The 20,324-nt window shown below is 37.9% G+C and overlaps 1 protein-coding gene across 1 annotated transcript in view; it reads right to left on the reverse strand.

The window, feature by feature from the left end:
* The window catches only part of YES1 (YES proto-oncogene 1, Src family tyrosine kinase), a 68,106-nt gene that overhangs the window by 38,027 nt on the left and 9,755 nt on the right, over positions 1-20,324 (reverse strand). The gene's annotated exons all lie outside the window — the stretch shown is intronic.

Below are 20,324 nucleotides of genomic sequence, written 5' to 3' on the forward strand. Positions count from 1 at the left end.
TATTATTTAATACAATTTATCTAAAACTGGCAAATCATGAAATTTTCTAATTTCACTGTGACCAACCCATGAAATTTTAGACCATTCATTTACAGGGTATCTTCATCAAAATTAATTATAACAACATTAGCATAATGCAACAACCACTTTAAATCTCCAATCTATTGTTATCCAGCTGAGAATGTCATTGGTTGTAAATAATGACTTGGTGAGAGGGAAGGAGTGAAGACAGTGAGACAGGAGCATAAAAGAAGCCAGTGAAACAATGGACAGAATTTAACTACCAGAAGGTCTGTGATTAGTACAACTAGTACTAAAGAGTGGTTCTATAATGAAAAGTTACTGGAAAAACAGCACTGTTGGCTCCGTTGTTTTGTGTCACTCAGATCAAAATCTGTTTAGTTTAACAGCAATACATATTTTCCCCCTTCCTTACTGATAGCACTGTAAAACCAACCAGTAAGAGGTTCCACATGCCAAATACTGTCCTCAACAGGGTTGCACAAGTAATTAAGGTCAGAATTTGGTGCTGCAGTTGGAATTTAGTTGATTTCACTGACTATACAGACACTAGAATAAAACCCAGCAGTCTCCCATTGCACTGCAGCAACTGAAGAGAAGCACAAATACAGAACTCTGAAAAGATAAAGGGAATAAACCAGTTATGTAAGAAGAAAGTGCCTTTTATATTAACGGTATATTTTTAAAAAGTTTTTTGATGGGAAAGTTGTCTGCAAAGATTGATATAGTTATAAATTGTGTTTCTTAATTGCTCAGATGCCATCACTTCTATTAAAGTTAGCTTTCTGTATAAAACAATTTTCAGTAAAGATTTGTAAACTGGTTAAACCTTCCTAAATAAATAGTTTTAAAAAGTTAAGCAGATGAACATATTATACCTGTCCTCAACCAGCTTGCAGTTCCTTCAGAAATTAGATTTCATGTTTCTGCCAAAGATGGTTCTTGAGGGTGACTGATTTTCTCAATAAAGAGCCAGTTTCTTGACTAACAAGGACCTTTTGAGGGTGCAGGGTCCAGTCCAATCCTGAATATCTACACAGAAATTTTTAGTCCCACAGCCCAAGCCCCGTGAGCCCAAGTCAACTGACCTGGGCCAGCTGCGGCCATGCCACAGGTCTTTTATCCCTGTATAGATGTACCCTAAAAGATACTTGCCACACAAGGTAAGCCCTACTACCTGACCCCAAGGTCCTATGGGATTGTAGTTTCAAGGAGCAGAGGGAGAAAAAGGTCTATTTTCACACCAAAAAGAAGCGGAACTAGGGAATGACAAGAGCTGGGTGAAGCAGAGATCGGTAGGGAGGACTGGGAGTCCCTCTTCAGACTGCACTCTCCTCTTTTTGCCTGGTGCCTGACCTACAGGATCCACTACTTGCTCACTGCTTACCTTGGGAGGTGAACGGTTTCTGGACGGGTCTTCCTTCATTTCAGGGGAAGGCAAAGGTCCCAAGCAGTACACTGAAGAAAATGACCCAATCACAGATGGCTTCATGGAAGCTACAGCGTCTGGTGCTCCTCCTAAAGTTACTGTCTATTTATATTGTGGTTGTGCCTAGATGCCCCAACCACAATCAGGGCCCCACTGTGCTAGGTGCCATACATACGTATAGCAAGAAATAGCCCCTGCCTTGGAGTTTACAAATCTAAAATGGACAAGTCAGACAAACGGTGAGACAAAGGAAGTATTATCCCCATTTTACAGATGGAAAATGGAGGCATAGATAGATTAGGGACTTGTTTGTATACATGGGAAAATTATATCAGTATGAGTTAATGCATGAATTTGAACCAATAGTGAAATTGTTATAACCTTACTGTGTAGACACATTTTTTCTGGTATGAGTGCCTTGGACAGAACACTGGACTGGAACTCAGGAGACCTTGACCACTGGCCTGCTGGGTGACGTGGGTAAATTACTGCACCTGCCTGTGCTTCAGTTTCCCTATCTGTAAAATGGAGATAATGATGCTGACCTCCTTTGTAAAGCTCTTTGAGATAGTGCTTTTCATTAGTAGATAAGAGCTAGATATCACTGTTTTTATTTTACTCAGTTTATCTGATACCATTTAGGAAGGGGTTTAAGCTACTAGAATAAGTGCCTCCATAAAGGGAAAGGAGGAATGGCTATACTGATTAATCATATGGGTAAAACTGGCAAAACTTTCCCATGTAGACAAGCTCTTAGTGACTTATCCAGAGTCACACAGGAAGTCTTTTGCAGAATCAAGAATTGAACCCAGATCTCCTAAGTCCCACTCACTTCACTAGAAAGACAAGCCTCCCTTTCTGCACTCCTGTTGCTGCCATTAGTGTACTCCACTTCAGTCAGGAGCTGCCTATCCAGTGTGAGGTAACTGAAGACTGGGGGAGAAAGCACAGGTTTCCAAGAGGAGGGGATGCAGTAGATACAAAACTGCTCATCAGCTAGGATTGAGTTGCCTGAACTGGAGCCAAAAATCTAGGCAGAAAAAAATTCAAGTAACTTTAGGGGTTACTTGCAACAACAGATACAAAGTTTTCAAATTAGATTTTCATCGTTAAGTTGTTGGTGTCCCTTTCAAGGTTCTCTAGAAGTCAGCATATTGTTTATATTCAAGAAGTGAAAAAAATATATATTAACTATGCTCTTGGGTACATCCTAAAAAACCCCCACCCAAACCACATGAAATTGTACTTGATGCTGATGATTCATTTTCCTTACTCCCACAGCCAAGAATCCAAGAGATTTTTTGCTAAAACTACAGTTTGCAAAAAGAAATTTTCTGTACAGCAGACATGTGAACCAGAGTATGAAGGAATAATTTTTAAAATAAAAATGTAAATTCATGTCTCAGGAGTGAGATGTATTTTGTGGTGCAGCATACCGTCATCACATGAAATCTTCTAAGATACTACAAACACACCACCACAATACATGAACCATAAACCATTGCTATTGCTCCACAAAAAGTCTAGTCAGTACATTCTTTTCCTTAAATGTACAGAGTCAAACAATCAATGCAACAAATACAAGTAGGAAGGGAAGAATTCCAATGCTTTTTTGATGCACGTAAAAGCAGTTTAGTCTCATGGATGTTTAGTTGAATGGGTAAAGAACATTTTAACAGATTTAAGAGCCTTGCATGTGTGAAAAAGCAGGCCAAAAGTTAGTTTCAAATTAACATAAAATATATGTTATAACTTGTCTAAACCACCTAGTCTACTTCAGACTGACTTGATGAACTACTGCCAGTAACAAAATATATCTTGTATCTCTGAAACCTATTTGCACTAGGGCAGCTGGGTAAATCTTGTTCATTTCACAGATTATATTTAAGCAACTCATTGTTTTCCAAACTTTCTATATTCAATACATTTGTTCTCAAAGAAAGATGCATCTGACAACTTTTTAAAAAGCCATTTTATAAAACCACTACTGTACTCTATGGAGCTCACAGTAGGGAGAACAACTTTAAGTCTGCTTCTATCACACACAATTCAAATCTGGAGTGACCTAAAAATAAAAACAAAATAAAACAAAAAACTCACATTATTCATAAATTTAAACCATCAGAAAAAGTGAGATGAGGCATCAATGCATTAACCACTTTGGACACTTTTGTCAAAGCACCCTCCAATAAGTGTTTGGAACACAATACACTTAACTGGTTGTTTGATTACATATAAAAACTTTTTTACACCAACCACAATCAAGTTTAGATTTTCTTTCCAATGGGTATGGAAATAAACCACTACACTAACAAAATTTAAAAATAAAAAGCTCAACATTACTACTATTCAGAAAAAGCACTGTAAAAGAAAAACTAATATACAACTATTTTTCAAAGATGTAATAAAAACAAAAAATAGATTTTTCCCTGCTAAAACTATTGCAAATAGACACAATTTAACAGTCATGCTTAAATATGTTCCTAATACACATCATTTGCTTGAATTTATTTCAAAACTAGATTAATTGCAGATTTCTCACCATGAAGACACTTATTTTTTCAGACTTCTACACTTATTTAGCATCATTCCTATTGACACTAAACAAGATTTTGCAAGCCCACAATATTTAAAGTTCCAAGCATGCAGTTTGCCCACAATAACTCTAATTTTACCTACAGAGATAATCCTCTTAGTGTATGGCAAGTTTTATCTTAGTTTTGTCCTGTCTGAAAGGACAGTGCCTAGGACCGCCTAGTGTGGCAACTACATTTTATAGTTAGAGAAATATAGACTAATATAAAAGAACAGTGGAGAAGAGTTCAAAGTCTGCAAAGTTTACATCAATGAAAGCTTTATTTACAGTCTCCATTAACCAACTTAAAAGAGCTATTAATGGATAAAAGTCAGTCATAGAATCTATATCAAAAGGCATATTTTTAAAGGCTCTACTGTCTTTACGGTTCCCCCATCTACTTCAAACATATTTCCCTAATGGTTTTCCTGTAATGTATGTCACACAGACATTCAAGAAATAATCTTCCCTTTTCAGTGCATTTAGTCTTGATTAAAGTAGTTTAGTGTGTTTTGACATCAAAATTATGTGCCAAATTTAATGTTACAAGTGTTTGCCTCATGCGGTGTATCTTCAGATAAGTAGTCTTCTCACTTGGCCTGAAGTTTAAGTTGCCTGTACTAGAATGCCTTTGTTTTTGAGTAAATCCTGTTTTTAAGAAAAGAACCTCAGAATGTTACGGGAAGATTGTACAAAATAATCTGTCTTCCCTGCCTGTTAAAGAAGAGTTCACGAATAAATGGGAAAGAGCTCTGATGCCAGAGGTTTGAGATTTCATAGTGTCTTTTGTGTTTGTTCCATTTCAAAATATGTGTAAGAGTTAAAATATAATACAGCATAAAATATAATAACACATTGTACCAGATACCAGTAAATATGAACAAGATGGCAAATCACTTCTCTGACAAACATTGGAGGCATTGTGATCAACATGTTTTCCTATTTCAAGTTCAGTGGTCCTGTTCATAATTACCTTCTTATTGATCACTTGTTCTCCATCACACTCAACAAAATTCTCTGGCTTTTTGGTGCCCAGCATTCCAGACTCTTGTATGTTGGGGAATTTGAACTTTGAAAAATATGAGCGAGATAAATGGAAGCGGATTCAAATTTTACTTATGGTTGCTCCATTGCTTATATGTAGATGATGGAAGAGTCAGGGATTTTCTACCATACTGGAATAGGTTCAAGTCTGGAACTTTGTGTTTCTGCACATTTGTCTAGTTATACTTTGAGAAGGTACACAAGCCTGTGCACATTCTTCTGCAAATTACTTTAAACAAAAGATCATATAAACAGGAACAGGGTACTTTAGTAGTAAATGAGGGAGACGTTAAAGCTACCCCTTTCCTCTCACTCTATATTTTCCTTTTTCTGTCTTCTTTCTCATATCCTTTGTTACATATTTAAAATGTGTTATATTAATTTTAATTCTTATCTCACTATTTGAAAAATACAGAAGCCTCTTGCAATGTTTTCATTGGTTTTATTTATGCTTGGAAGGATTAGATTTTTATTAGTAAATGTAGGTACCTGATTTCACTGAACACACAAACACATGAAAAAAATATTTCCATCAACAGAAATTTACTGATAAGCAAAGAAAGAAAAATGCTGCTTGAGAACTTTAGAATCTGATTTTTTATGTTTTATATTGTATGTTTTGACATGCGATGTTAACAATTGGTGTTTTAACAGTTGCAAAGCTTTAGTGTTTTGAATCTCAATGTCTACTGTCATTAAAGAGAAAAATTTAAAAGAATCAATTTTATCCTCAAAATTATATTAAAAAAGTCAAATTCTGCCAAACCTAATTTTATTCATAAAGACAAAACACTAATGTATTATATTTCTAATGATCCTATATTATTTAATCTATGATTTTTACCATTTTACAGAATTAAGAATTTAAAAAAATAATGTCTCTTACTTCATATATCAAAAACTAATTAGAAAGATATGGACATACTTTATATGCTAACTACGAATAATAGATAGAGGGGATTGAGTTTGCCTAATATGAGCACTTCATTATTTATATAGTAACTGATAAAATAAGAGATTATAGAGATGAATGCAATTTACATTGAATGATGCATAAATATATGTATCAGGAACAGCAGAAGCGTCAATGATTTGGGTCAGCAGGGAAGGAAGAGGTAGCAATCCAGAGTTATTAGAATACGGTCTTTAGTTTACACTCGTTTCCAATAAAAGAAAAGTGTGTAAACATACACATACACAAATCTTTTGTAAATTGCTATTTTTGATTCCAATCCTGCAGACAATTATGCATTATTGGGACTACTCACAAATATAAAGGTTAAGTATGAGCAGAAGTAGCTGCAAGATGAGACCTTTACAGTAACTCCTCGCTTAACACTGTAGTTATGTTCCCGAAAAATGCGACTTTAAGTGAAACGATGTTAAGCGAATTCAATTTGCCCATAAGAATTAATGTAAATGGCGGGTGGGGGTTAGGTTCCAGGGAATTTTTTTTCCCTGGAAAAGACTATATTATATAACACACACACACACGTACGTTTTAAACAATTTAATACTGGTACGCAGCGATGATGGTTGTGAAGCTTGGTTGAGATGGTGAAGTCAGAGGGTGGGATATTTCCCATGGAATGCCTTACTGCTAAATGATGAACTAGCACTTGGCTAAGCCCTCAAGGGTTAACTCATTGTTGCAGGAATGGAAGGAGGGGAGACACACACCCCGTGTGTGAGAGAAAGAAAGAGAGAGGCACATCGCTCCTTTAAGTATGCTGATCCCGCTCTGAGTACACTGACTTGTCAAGTTAATCAGCAAGCTGAGATGGCAGCTGCTGCCAGGAAGCTCCCTCCATCCTGAGCCCTGTGGTTTGTTGCCCCTGCTCTATGGAAGATGGGGTAAGTGGGGTGCAGGAGCAGGGGGACACCCTGACAATAGCACCCCTCTTCCCCCGCCCAGCAAGCAAGAGGCTCTGGGGAGCAGCTCCTAGGCAAAAGGCAAGAGCAGCACGTAGCAGTGAGGGGATGGACAGCTGAACTGCTGGCAATTGACAGCCTGCTGGGCGGCTGCTGCACAGGGAACTTGGGGGAACGGGGAGCTGATAGGGAGGCTGCCAGTCCACCCTGGTTCCAAGCTCTCACCAGCTAGCTGCAATAGGCTGCTCTTCCTGCAAGCAGCAGACAAAGCAGGTGGCTGCCAAATGACATTATAAAGGGAGCATTGCGCAACTTTAAATGAGCATGTTCCCTAACTGATCAGCAACGTAACAACGAGTTAGGAGTTACTGTATTTATATTATTTTAAAAAACCTTAAAGATGATTTTTAAAAGATATTACAAAAAGAACATTGATTCCACATATAAAATTCATGAGACCTCCCAGCCTCTACTAATTTTGAAAAGGCAAATTATTACAACAGTAGACAGAATAAAAATAGTGTGACCATTTTAATTACTTCCTTAGTTGATAATCACTAGCATATTAACAAAAGCAGTGCTTAAAGTGTCTAAACCCAATTACTGGTAAAAAGTGGCAGCTCTAATTTATTCAAAGGCCACATACCCAGGTCTCATTAGTCAATAAGTTCTCTGCTGAACAGTAGTCAGGAAGGCCAGCTGGAAAAAGTCAACCTTTTCACGAATACAAAAAGTTAATATATATCTATAAACAAGTACAGCCACTCCGGTATGTTTAATGCTACAAAAGGTTGTTTTATTTTGTGCATAAAAAGGAAAAATGTAATTAAGTAAAAAAATTCAAAATTAAACACAAAAAGTAACACTCCCCCACAACTCCATACTAAACAGCTTTATTGAAAGAGAAGTTATACTAAATTTTACCTAAAACAAGGTGTATTGTTGCCAACTGCTATCATTACTGCTGTTATATTGCCTATATTGTATTACTTCATATATTGACAGATACAGCACTATTATACTGGAGAAATTTCATGTTGGTAGAATCTAAGTCTGACAAACATTTTTTCTTATTGTTTTGTTAAATCCTGGAGTTTTGTTATTAAGCAAATACTGGGAAAGACCACAATGCCCGAATACCCAAATAAAAGAGCAGACTGGTAAAGGAAATGTGACCAACCTGCAGTAGTAGCTAGCACTGAACCAATCCACACCAGAAAATGCAAACCACAAGGATGAACAGATGTGGTCCTCTGCTTCCCTACCCACAGAGTTCAGGGCCAATGGACCCACTCTCTGCAGGACCACATGAGCAATGGAGTGGTGCAGATGTGCCTATTAAACAATTTCTCCTCCATGCTCGGATACCAGGCTCTGCAAAGTGCAGTGCCCTTCTACAAATGCTCTTGGCTCTCCAGCGTAGACATGATATTTTTGCTGTGTTACAGTCCTGGACAAAATAGAGGAAATACATCTACTCTCCTCTTGTCTTTGGAAAGTGAAACTTGGCTATTCTTGGGTTGTTGCTATTACAAAGGTATTAAGAGATGTCTTCAGTCCTGGTTAATTCCAACAGCTGAAGGGAGGGAGTTACACAACTGTGGGCCAGCCACTGGGAAAGCCTAGTCCTTGGTCCCATGAATCTCACAAGGCAATATTAATTCCCGCTGACTCAGAGGCCTGATGAATCAAAGTGTTCAGCTCTTTCCAATTCAGAACAAGCAATTTCAGCAGAATATATTGTGTATATTAAGTCTGCAATGCTTAATGGTAACAGGAAACCACATACTGTGCATTTCCCATTCCTTGTCTGTTTCCCTTTGGACAAATCTTAAAATGCAGGTGGAAAAACAAACAGGAATTGCTGCAACTGTTTTAGGCAAAGGCCAAAGACTTTTCAGGAAAGACATTATAGAAGGTGGAGGAAACAGTGTTGAATGACATCACTCTTTCAGGTAGAAGCACCACTAAAAGTTTTTGAAGTAAGAACCAACCATCCATTTCATATTCACAAGGAGCGCTAAAGTAAAGTAAGTAAAAAGAACACGTTAAAAAATGAATCTCTTAAGGATATGCCAGCTACCTCTCTTTTAGGGATATGTAACAGAGGGTGCTGCACTTGCTCAACAGTCTCTCCTTGTAACTTGGCATTCTGCAGCTCAGACACCACTGTGCTATCCATATTGCAGACAGTAAAGTTAAACTATCCAGAGCACACATAAAGCCCTGTAAGTCACTGTGCTCCACAGTTTGCAAAGTGAAGCCTACCAACATTTTAGCAACTGCCACTTTCCAGTCCATTCCATCATACAGAGCAAACCAATGGATTAACCCTGTAGGAAATAAAAGAAAACGGGGGGGGGGGGCAGCGCAGAGAGGAATGATTACAAAATGGGAGGTGGGAAAGGCCAGGTGTGACACAGGGCCAGCAAGCGTTACACACTAGCAGGCTAATTGACCCAGATTCAACTTTTAGACACATACTAGTAGGGCCCTACCAAAGTCATGGTCCATTTTGGTCAATTTCACGGTCATAAGATTTATTAAAATAAATAAATAAATAAATTTCAAGATTTCAGCTATTTAAATCTGAAATTTCACGGTGTGGTAATTGTCAGGGTCCTGACCCAAAAAGGATTTGGGGAGGGGGGGTTGTAAGGTTACTGTGAGGGGCGGGGTTGTGGTACTGCTACCCTTACTTATGCGCTCTGCTGGGGAAAGCGGTGCTGCCTTTAGAGCTGGGCAGCTGGAGAGCGGCAGCTGTTGGCCGGGAGCCCAGCTCTGAAGGCAGCACCGCCGCCAGCGGCGGCACAAAAGTAAGGATGGTATGGTATGGTATTGCCACCATTACTTCTGCGCTGCTCCTGGCAGGGCGCTGGCTTCAGAGTTGGGCCCTCGGCTAGCAGCCGCTGCTCTCCAGCCGCCCAGCTCTAAAGGCAGCAGTGCAGAAATAAGGGTGGCAATACAGTGACCCACCACCCTAAAATAACCTTGTGACCCCCCCCCCAAAACTCCCTTTTGGATCAGAACCCCCAATTTGAGAAACGCTGGTCTCCTCCATGAAAACTGGTCTTTTTTGTGCTTTTATCCTATACTATACAGATTTCACAGGGGGCGGGGATGAGATTTCACAGTCCCTGATGCATTTTTCATGGCTGTGAATTTGGTAGGACCCTACATATTAGTAGATAATGTGTGTGTTGTGTGTGTTTACATATATATTGTTAGAGGTTGATAATGTAACCAAACAGTTTCTGTCTATCCCGGTGTTCTGTTAATTCATTTAAATGAACTGTGCATGTAGTGATATCACCATCTTAATTTCTCTTGGAAGTATGTAGCAAACTACCTGTAAATGGCGGGAGACAGGCAATTGTCTTATGTTAATCCATTTAGCTAATTATCAGCGATGCTTAGGAAAGAGGAGGTCTACTTCAAATGCTAGGATAAATGTCTATTGTTCACCCAAAGACCGCATGCTGTCAAGAGGCTGCCCAGGGACCGTATATATTTAAAAACAACAAAAAAAAAACATCCACCTCTTGGGCCCTTATCCTTTTCATCTCAGATCTGCTTAAGCTTCATCAGGGGAAGCATGAGCCGAAAGACTGAAGTCTACACTTGCATCTTGGTCACCCTGATATTGGACATTAGTCTTTAGGTTCAGTCCAATTCTGAAAGAACTCTTTGCAACTCTAAAGCTCACCATCTCTACTATGAAACTGACCTAAGAATTCTATTCTTACCTCTGTGTATAATGATCTTTTAACCAATACTCACTCTCTCTCCTTAATAAATTTTAGTTTTGTTAATCAGAATTGGCTGTAAGCATGTACTTGGGTAAGATGTGAAATATTCATTGACCTGGGTGGTAATGTGTCCAATCATTTGGAATTTGTAGAACTTTTTATATGTTGAACAAGATTTTCAGTAATCCTCATCATATTTGACTTGGCTGTCTGGAAGGAAGGCTTTAAGGGAACTGTTTTTGGCTTCTGGGTAACGCGTAAGGTATTGCAGAAGCTGTTTTGTTGCTGGCTTGGTGAATCTAAGTATTAGAACAACCACCAGTTTTGGGGACTGTCTGCCCCATTCTTTGGGGTTTGCCCTAGTTGAGCAATCTCAGCATGATACTCCTAGGACCCCGGTCACACTGAGAACATGGAATATCAAAAGGAGCAAGCCCTGTGGAAAAATCAGTTCTCTTTTTATAAACCAAGGAGAAGAGCCAGAAATAATCAATATCAGTTTACCAAGAAAAAGAAAAATGATTCTCTTTTTAGGTGAACATTTTACTTGATGTATTGGCAACCAGCTTTCCAGGTTTAGACTTAGTTTTCCTTCTTCCATTCCCACCCATATCTATATCTATAAAAATATAAAGAAATCAGCCATTGCAAATTATCAGGCATTATGCCACCTTGTTTCAGGTGTATGTAACTCGTGTTTAAAGATTTACTTAAGGCTAAACAAACAAATTCAGCCCAGTAGTAAGTTTTCTTTTTCTTCTAAACTGGAAAATGGAGCTTTAGGAAGAACTGTTTTAGCTACTAGAGTATCATCAAAAAAGAAGAAAGGATGTTTTACTACTTTAAAAAAAAAGTTTATAGGTTTTAAAAAAGGCTGAGATTTGGCAAAAGTAAGTTTGGCAAGTTCATAGTTTATTCCCAAGAGTTTATGGCGTGTTGAAAGCTGGACGACAAAAATATTTAAATTATGAGTAATAACAATGGAGATAGTAAATGAACAACTTTTAAAAGACATTTAATAATGCATTAAACAGATACATTGTGAAGGCAAAACACTGCATGTATTAATACACTGCATGTAATACTTGAGGCATGTATTAAGAGGGCTGAAACATACCCCGTAGCGATGCTGTTATAAGATAGCTGTAATGCAAAGCTGTTTTAAAAATACGTCTAATTTACAAAGCATTTAAAAAAAAAAAACAATTTTATCATGGAAAAAGTTGTTCACAAGGAAATCCTAAAACAAAAAAGACAAAAGTACTGTGTGTATGTGTGTGTGTGTGTGTGTATTTAAAATAGCATTTCTGAATTAACTTTTGTAACATCCTAAAACTTCTTCTCTAATTCCAGTGTCCCAATTCATATTGGGCTGATTTTTTCTAGGTTCACAGGAACCCCCTACATGCAGGTTTCTTACTCTCTCGTGAGAAGATAAAACCGGGATCTATTTAATACAAGACATGAAAAAGACACTTGGCTGCCTGAAAGTGGAGAATGAGAAATATTCCCTAGTGGATGGAGGAGGGGTTGCTAAGCCATGAATTTCTGCAGAATTCAAACTTTCAATTTACAAAGAAATAACTTTTAATTCTTATGGTTGCAAACGTCATCTTCCAAGTAAGTGAGAATATGGTGCTGTCTTCCCTTAGGGTCAACCTAGGCCAGCCTGCATGTTTTTTTTTAAACATCACTGTTTTTGTCTACACTATTTGCTAAATGCAGTGAAACAGTCAAGAAGCACATCAACTTAATTCTTTTAATGTTTTACCAATATATTAACAGCAGCAGATCTGGGCTCTGCAGCTATTCACAAAGGACAAGGACCCAAAAATACTGAGATTGGGAAGAAGCAGCAGAGAACCCAATATAGACACCTGTAGCCACCAAGAGATGGTGGTGATGCAGTACTGATCCATTTGTGGTTGTGGAGAGAAAGACAGCATGAGAGTAGAAAAGAGACCCTTAAAGGGGAAGCATAGTAGTTAAGGCACAATGAGAAATGTATATGATTTTTCCAAGTTTCAACTCAATGTGAAAAGAAACACAAATTAAGTGTCCAATTGTGTGATGTGCTGAACTTCTTCAAATATTATTGACCTGAAAGTGAGTGTTGGGATAGATACCTCAATCCCTAAGAACAAATTCATAAGAGAAAAGCAGAGATCCTTCACTAAACTGGCATAACAGTCAGTTGGGCAAGTACTTTTATTAAAAAATTCAATTTTCTCACACCCTCCTTAAAATAAAGCCTCATGATCTAATTCTCAGAGGTATCAAGCTCCTACTGGCTTCAATGGGAATTATGGATGTTTTGCAGCTCAGAAAACTGGGCATAGTTATGAAGGCTATTACTGAATGTAAATGATGTAACAGTTTAACCCTAGTCCTCTCATGTCATCCCCCACACACAGCCTATTAAATGAAATATTTCTAATTTCCCTGTGAGTTTGTAAACTCAACAGGTTGCTTAGAAATGTCAATGGTTTCTGAATGACCAAAGCAAACATATTCCACAATGAAACATCCTTAAATCAAGAAACTAGAGTTAGAGAAAACCAAACAGTTCCCAAACTCCACTAATGCAGTATTTTGAAGTAAGCACACATCAAACAAGAATTTATGCCACACAGCTGAAGTACATGTTGTACAATGATGCTGGCCTCCAGTGTTAGTAATAAGAAAAAGGAGTACTTGTGGCACGTTAGAGACTAACAAATTTATTTGAGCATAAGCTTTCGTGAGCTACAGCTCACTTCATCGGATGCATGCAGTGGAAAATACTGTAGGGAGATTTTATATACATAGAGAACATGAAACAATGGCTGTTACCATACACACTGTAATGAGAGTGATCAGGTAAGGTGAGCTAGTACCAGCAGGAGAGAAAAAAACCTTTTGCAGTGATAATCAAGGTGGGCCATTTCCAGCAGTTGACAAGAATGTGTGAGGAACAGTAAAGGGGGGAGGGGGAAGAACAATCACGGGGAAATAGTTTTACTTTGTGTAATGACACATCCACTCCCAGTCTTTATTCAAGCCTAATGTAATGGTGTCCAGTTTGCAAATTAATTCCAATTCAGCAGTCTCTCGTTGGAGTCTGTTTGACGTTTTTTTGTTGAAGAATTGCTACTTTTAGGTCTGCAATCGAGTGACCAGAGAGATTGAAGTGTTCTCCGACTGGTTTTTGAATGTTATAATTCCTGACGTCTGATTTGTGTCCATTTATTCTTTTGCGTAGAGACTGTCTGGTTTGACCAATGTACATGGCAGAGGGGCATTGCTGGCGTATGATGTTATATATCACATTGGTAGATGTGCAGGTGAACGAGCCTCTGATAGTGTGGCTGATGTGATTAGGCCCTATGATGGGGTCCCCTGAATGGATATGTGGACACAGTTGGCAAGAGGCTTTGATGCAAGAATAGGTTCCTGGGTTAGTGTTTTTGTTGTGTGGTTGCTGGTGAGTATTTGCTTCAGGTTGGGGGGCTGTCTGTAAGCAAGGACTGGCCTGTCTCCCAAGATCTGTGAGAGTGATGGGTCATCCTTCAGGATAGGTTGTAGATCCTTGATGATGCGCTGGAGAGGTTTTAGTTGGGGGTTGAAGGTGATGGCTAGTGGCGTTCTGTTATTTTCTTTGTTGGGCCTGTCCTGTAGCAGGTAACTTCCGGGTACTCTTCTGGCTCTGTCAATCTGTTTCTTCACTTGAACAGGTGAGTACTGTAGTTGTAAGAATGCTTGATAGAGATCTTGTAGGTGTTTGCCTATATCTGAGGGGTTGGAGCAAATGCAGCTGTATCGTAGAGCTTGGCTGTAGACAATGGATTACGTGGTGTGGTCTGGATGAAAGCTAGAGGCATGTAGGTAAGTATACTGGTCTGTAGGTTTCCGGTATAGGGTGGTGTTTATGTGACCATTTCTTATTAGCACCGTAGTGTCCAGGAAGTGGATCTCTTGTGTGGACTGGTCCAGGCTGAGGTTGATGATGGGATGGAAATTGTTGAGATCATGGTAGAGTTCCTCAAGGGCTTCTTTTCCATGGGTCCAGATGAAGATGTCATCAATGTAGCGCATGTAGAGTAGGGGCATTAGGGGATGACAGCTGAGGAAGCATTGTTCTAAGTCAGCCATAAAAATGTTGGCATACTGTGGGGCCATGCGGGTACCCATAGCAGTGCTGCTAACTTGAAGGTATACATTGTCCCCAAATGTGAAATAGTTATGGGTGAGGACAAAGTCACAAAGTTCAGCCACCAGGTTTGCCGTGACATTATCGGGGATACTGTTCCTGACGGCTTGTAGTCCATCTTTGTGTGGAATGTTGGTGTAGAGGGCTTCTACACCTATAGTGGCTAGGATGGTGTTAATAATGTTATTTGAATGATAATCATGTGAGTTTACAATAGTTGCGATCTGAGTAAGAATCCATTTCAGAAGGTTGTGCGACCACTTTGCCAATTAAACTTTTTAAAAAATTCTCTTATTTACAAGACACCCTAAATTTGTATCTGGAATGGTTTATATTATGCTTAGTTAAAAATTAGCAGGCACTGCTATTTTCCCCCACACACAGTGGTCAGAGCTCTGCCCATAGGAAAAAAAATGAGCAAATCTTTCAATAAAAACTCCAAACATTTGACATCTTCATGAGAATGATAATACATACTAAACATCAAGAAGTTTTATTTTAAAATAATACAACCATATACAGAAAATCATATGTAAAATTTGTAAGATGGTTTCTGAAAGAATCTCTCTCAAACAAAATTGTATATATAGCTGGATGAAAATATATGAATGGCTGTGATTTGCAATCTTTTAATCATCCTCACAATAAAAAAATTGTGCTTCTGAAGAAAATTAGGACTCTGAGGGAATCAAATGCAAGAAGCAAACACACTGGGGAAGGGAAAGAGAAAGTGGTGTAAACTTTAAAAAAGTACACCAACTCCAGAAATTTTATTTTTCCATTCTTCTTTATATATAATCAATTATGAGAAAATAAAATGGTTAAATCAGCTAGGATTTTTACAAGTGTGATCTGGTATAAGGAAAATGAAGGCAGTCACATTAAATAGCAATACTATCACTGTAGCAAATAGGTCATATTTTTCAAAAAATCAGCGCTCCCATTCTACACAAATTGTTTGAAAAAAAAATTTTTAAGGCATCTTCTCCCCAATTAGCAGTTATAGGGATCTCTTGGTTATTTCCATGATCAGAATTCTATTTTTCTATGACGTATTCAGTCAGATTTTGCACAGCCCTATTTGTGGGAAGGGAGGACAGGACGAAGGTATCCTTTGGTTTCTATCCAACCCACTTGCCTCCCACCCAACTACTTTTCCACTGAGACCTGGCACAATTTTAGTCCATGCTCTTCTGAGTCCAGGAACTGATCTTTTCCAAAGTTAGTGAGTTGGGAGGGACAAGACAAATAGAATAGTTTCCAGAATTACTTTAAAAAAAATTCTAAGGAAACATACTATGTGTCTGTTTGGAATGTAAAAACAACTGTAAGAACCTGCAAGTAAAACAGACTTAATTTTCATTATGCAAGCTTACAAGGCAGACACATTCTTTTTGGTTTATGGTTATACAGCGCCTAGCACAACTGGGTCCTGGTCTATGACTAGGGCTCCTGTGCATTATGGTAATACAAGTAATAAATACTTAATTGAAAATATTATTACTTTTAATCATCTTAGGTGTTATTAGCAACATAAATATCATATTCTAAACATCTACTTTATTTAAGTCCAAAGTGTACTTTTATAATACAAAAGTTAAGAACTATGTAACTCCTGAACTTTTCAGTAACAATTAATATTTTTTGATTCTTACAAAATGTGAAATCAAGTGTATATACACTATATGTAAATATCTTCTTAAGCCAAATATAACAATGACTTAAGAAAATTATTACTACATACACCACCACTTTGGGATTTTTGGTTGACATAGCACAAAATTAGTCTGGGATAGATAGCCTAAATGATTCTGGGAAATGGCTCACAAGGGAACAAGTGAGTGGTTTTAAAGTTGCAAACAAAAGGTGACCACAAACACCTTGAATGTATATCCTAATTGGCATTTCCCATCTCTACTGCTGTTCTAACATCCCTGGATTTGTTTTTTTTTTCAAATTACAGAAATTATGCATTTTCTGATTTTCAAACAGAAATCAGAAATCCAACCCCCCCACCACTCCCTTTAAAAATATCAAATCTATTGTATGGTTTTCTGGCATTTAGAAGATGTAAACATTCCAAGAAAAAAAATGCAAATTTCTAAGCAGTCTCTTTGTTAAGATCCATAACATGAAATTTTACTTCAAGTGGACCACTGCAATTCTTTGGCCACATTTACTGAAGAAAAATTCTCTCTGCCCCACCCATTCAATCTAAAGAATATGATTCGATGAATGTACACTCACAAAAGGATGAGCCATTGTAGCAGTTCAATCATCTTAACAGTTTGCTTTGTCTTTTATGGTAGGAAACCCCTCCTCCCCCCCACACAAATTGGCAGGTGAAGGGTGAATTATTTCGTAAATGAGATTCTCTAGTAGCCTGTACATAAAGAAATATTGCTTTTTAAACATTTTTAATTAAAAAGTACAAAAATTCAGAACTCTTGCAGAAATCGCCACCACCCATTTGGTAGCTTCATACACTAAAGAAAATATGAAAGTTACCAAAGCATCCGATGTTTGACATACATTAGACTGTATATATTCAGCAGTTATATGAAACTGCAGTTTTTTCACAGAAGCTTTCAGATGAAACCTGAATCTCAAAGCCAAACTCACCAAGATTTTCTCAGTATCTATACAAACACACTGAATTTTGCCTTATTGTCCATTCAAAACCAAAGACCCCTTCCCAAGATTTGAAAATAAACCCAGCCTTACCAAGTGCTGTCAAGCCTTTCAGTAAACCAGGCCAAATAGAATTTCAGGTTTCATGATGACATTTTTGCTAGTTTCTAATTAGATTATATTTCTTTAAAATAACACAATGTACTTCAGTCTTTCCCTATCCCAGTCTACAATTTTGACATACAAAATGTATCAGACTAATGAAAATATAATTCACTATTAATAATGCTATAAAACAATATTCTTGAAATTTAACATCTTCGTCTAGGGCTTGGGGGAGGGGGAGGGAAGTCTACCCACCCATTCACTATGGGCAAGAAGATTACCTTGGCAAGTGAGGGGCTTATACCATCAATTTCTGCAGAAATTTACACTTTTCAAAAGAAAAAAGAAAAAAAAAAGTTTTAACACTGTGGTCGCAAAAATCAGCATTCCATATATAAAAGAATGAATGGCCAGGATGTCTTCTCAACTCAGACCCTCTGATGCTGTTTGCTTTTTCAGACAGCAGTGAAATTAACAGAACTCATATCATTTTCACTGGTGCTAGGGAGAACCACATGGCAGCTATGAAAGTGACAAGGTTACGTAAATTCCACTGTGCTGTTGTTTGGGGGCAAAAATGCACAGAGGAACACACTGGTATATTCACAGGGATGAAATGAAGTGGAAAAAGCTGAGAGAAGAGCAGAGTTGCAGGGAACCACCCCCAGGAGGCTGTCGGTAGGAAATGGTAAGACAAAAAGCAAAAACAAAAAGATCATTCTCTCTTTCAGAAGCCAGATGGAAATAGCTTTGTCTCATCCTCACCCTAGTTCCTTCTGTCGCCCTATATCCTGCTCCTAATCTCTGCAACTTAAAAAAAGAAAGAGAGTATTTAAGTCTTAATTTATAAAATACGTTATTCCATTAGCAGCTTAGCTGCCTTTACAACAATTACAATTGACAATCTCATGTCATTCATAGACTGCTCATGCCATCATAGGTAGCTAAACAGCTATCCCCCCCCAAACTTCTATAAATTAGTCATTTTATTCCCTCCCGGGGGTTCTGTTATTTAATTTCCATCTTTCCTTACACCTCCTGACTAACATCTCCTTGCCCCAGACCTCATGGCTCCTCTGGGTGACACTACAAGTCTCCTACATCCTGTGTCTTCCCCCTGGATTTTCTCCTCTCTCTTTTCCCATGTCTTCTCTCCAGGCTATAGTGTAGATGAAGACATGTGTGTTAGACCTCAACTGCAGTAAGATAGCTCTCTGGCTCACACCACTTGAAGAGGAGGAAGGAGCACTGCACCAGGATTCAGTGCTATGTTTTCTTTCTACCTTGCAGCCAGCCATATAGCAGGAAAGCAGCCAGAAACTTCTACCTACCCTCTCCATACACAATTTATCAAAGGGGTTTGGGAAGGCAAGAGGAATAAGGATGGTGATGTTTAGGTCAGGTGTATTAATAGGGCTGCATTTACCAAGGTCAGCTTCTTAAATTAAAGTTTTCCCACCAGTTACAGGTATTTCTAAGATACTGCATGCTCAAATAGTAGTTTGGTTAAATAATATTTCAGTTTTTAACACTTATCTGTTAAAGTACACATGGAAGTTACAGTCATGTAGACTACAATTCTGCTTTTATACTATACCACACATCTGACAGTGTTTCAAGCACATATTTTCTTGTTAAACAATAGTGGAGGAGCAGATTACAACATGAATCCTCTATTCCCTCCACCAATTTAGTGGTGCACGTCCCAAAAATGTCTATTTTAAGTCACATTGCACATTTGATCAGAACATTGCAGCTCTGCTTGACCAAGGAACATTGTCTACCTAGTTTCTTGGACTTTAACTCTCACTGCAAAGGAATAGTGGATAACATATTACACACATAAATTTGGACATAATCCCTATCAGATTACTACAATTTTCAGGCAATTGAAATTTTGGACCAACGTTGGTAGACAGTATCCATTTAAAAACTTTCACACTTGTGCAAAGTTAAATCAACTTGGCACTCTCTCTGGTAGCCAATTGTATCCTTTAAGTAGAAACTCTATTCATTCAATTGAATTGCTGCATTAAGGGGGACAGTTGGTTGGCATGGAGAGGATTGGGTTGATTGACAATGTCCTTTAGTCACAAAGAAATTGCAGCAAGAATTTTTTTAAAAAAATCACAGTGGGTCTCTCAATAGATTAAGCTAGTTGAAGATGATACAAGTACAGAATGTTTCCAGGGAGAAGCTGAAGATTCAGTGCATTTCATCAGTCCAAAAGTTACTTTTGTGTCTTATTTGTAAATTTGGTAGCTCAAATGTAAAAGAACTCCTGCTTTGACTTTTAACTCAGCACAAGTTACAATATCAGCTCAACTAGAGTATCCCTAGAGTATGGTTTGTGGAATTTCTACAGAACTGCAGATGCTTGACTGGGAATTTTGTGGATCTTCATTCTTACATTTTATGGTATTTCATTATGCACATAAAATTTTGATAAAAAGGTACTCAAATTTAGCTCTAAGTATTTTTTAAAAGTCAAATTTTCAAATGATTACAATCATCTTTTTTGTCCTCCACAAGTAAAATCATATAGTGCTTACTGAAAGAAATCAGAGTGATCAGTTATTAAATGAATGCTTCCAATAGATGGAATCACTAAAAAACAGGGTATTTCAACACGCATAAATACAATAAGACAAACGAGTAAGACACTACTGCATATACAGGCACTGTATTCAAATTGTTAACATTTTTGGA

The sequence above is a fragment of the Caretta caretta genome, chromosome 2 (assembly GCF_965140235.1).
Source record: "Caretta caretta isolate rCarCar2 chromosome 2, rCarCar1.hap1, whole genome shotgun sequence".
Taxonomy (NCBI): Eukaryota; Metazoa; Chordata; order Testudines; family Cheloniidae; genus Caretta; species Caretta caretta.